Source organism: Haliaeetus leucocephalus, unplaced genomic scaffold (genome assembly GCF_000737465.1).
Source record: "Haliaeetus leucocephalus isolate CR32 unplaced genomic scaffold, Haliaeetus_leucocephalus-4.0 Scaffold236, whole genome shotgun sequence".
NCBI classification, from domain to species: domain Eukaryota; kingdom Metazoa; phylum Chordata; class Aves; order Accipitriformes; family Accipitridae; genus Haliaeetus; species Haliaeetus leucocephalus.
Genome location: NW_010972672.1, coordinates 7261 through 9150, shown reverse-complemented (window position 1 = coordinate 9150; position 1890 = coordinate 7261).

Genomic DNA, 1890 nt, shown 5'->3' with positions numbered 1-1890 from the left:
TCTCTTTTCTCTTTCTATCCTTCTGCCCCAATGCTTCTTTCTCCACCTCTGTCTTGCTCCCTGCCCCTTGTTTCCTCTCACTGTCCCTCTGTTCTGCTTCCTGTCCCTGTTTTTTCTGTCTTTATTTCCCTGTCCTACTGCCTGTCTGGTCATTTGTTGCTATACCTCCCTGTCCAACCAGCTCTGACTTTTTCCCTTTCTCTCCTCCTCTTTCTTGCTACCTGGCCGTTTATCTTCCTCTGCCTCTGTCCTCTAGCCCATTGCTGTTTTTTTAATTTTTCCTTCTTGGTCTCTTTGTACAGATCTAACCCTTTCTTTCTTTCTCAATCCCTTTGTGCTGTTCCCTGTCCTCTTTCTCTCTCTGTCTGTGTGTTCTGCACCCTGCCCCTGTCCTCCTTCCTCCTTTCTCCCTCCTCTCCTTTCCTTCCCCATCTCTCTATCCCTCTGTCCTTCTCACTGGCCCTATGTTTTCTTGTGCCATCTCTTTGCAGGGCTTCTCGTCCTTAGTATTTTTCTTGATTTTTCTACCTTTCTGACCTTATCCTTCTACCTTCCTTTCTCTTTCTGCTCCTCAGTCTTCTCCATTGTCTTATTTTTCTTTCTAGTTCTCTCACCAGCTCTCCACCACTATTTTCTTTCTCCATTTATCTGCTCTGCTGCCCATTCCTCTCTTTTTGCATCCTGCTGTGCTGCTTGCCATCCGTCCTTCCCTTCCTTCCTCCCTCTTTCTCTGTCATTATACTTGGGTCCCTTGTCTCTCCAGGACCCATCTGTCCTGCTCCCCATCCCTAATTTTCCTTTTCCATTTCTCTGTCCTGCTCTTGGTCCCTGTTCTTCCTCTGGCTCCATCTCCCCGTCATTATCCCTGTTGCTCTCACTTGTTCTCCATCCCAGTTTCCTGCTCTCCATCCCTCCTTTTTTTCTCTATATCCCATTTTCTTGATCCCTGTCCCTCACTTGTCTTCTGTATCCCTCTCTCCTTCCCCCTGCCCCCCTCTCTGGCCTGCTGCTTGTCACTGTTTTTTTCTTTCTCTTGCTGTCTGTCTGGGTTCTGTCACTCTGTCTTAATCTGTATCCATTGTTCCCCCCTGCCCTGTCCTTCTTCCAGCCTGTGCTTTCTTCTCTCTATCCCTCTGCCCGAAATGCTGCTTTCTCCATCTCTCAGTCCTGCTCCCTGGCCCTTCTTTTTTCCCCTCACCATCTGTCCTGCTTCCTCTCCCTGGTTATTCTGCCTTTATGCCTCTGTCCTGCTGCCTGTCTCATTGTTTATAGTTATAACCCCCTATACAGCCAGCTGTCCCTTTTTTCCTTTCTCTCTTCCATACTCTGGCCCTACTTTTTCTTCGTCTGTCTCTGTCCAGCAGCCCATCACTGGTTTTTTTTTCCCCTTCTCCATCTCTTGTCTTAATGTACATCTGGTTCCCCTCTCCCCACCACCCTCAGTCCGTCTGTCCTGTTCCTTATCCAGCTTTTGGTCTTTCCATGTTCCATGCTCTATTCCCATCTTTTTTTCTCTCTCCCTCCTTCCTTTCCCCTCCTCCCTTTTCTCTACATCCCTTCGTCCTGTTGCTCATCAGTGCTTTTTCCTTCCATTCCTCTGTCCTGTTCCCTCTCCCTTACTTCTCTGTCCCTCTGTCTTGTTGTGGATCATTATTTTTGCTGTCTGCATCCCACTGCCCTGCTTCCCATTCATCTCTTTTGGCTCTCTCCTCCTGTGCTGCTCCCCAGCAGTATTTTGTCTTTCTCCAGCTCTCTGACCTGCTCCCCACTGGCCTCGTTTTCTCTCTGTCATTCTTTCCGCTTCCCTGTACCTCTCTCTGCAATCTTGTGTCCCACTCCTTGTCCCTCTCTGTGCATATATTCCCCGCTGTCCTGGTCTCTGTCCCTCTC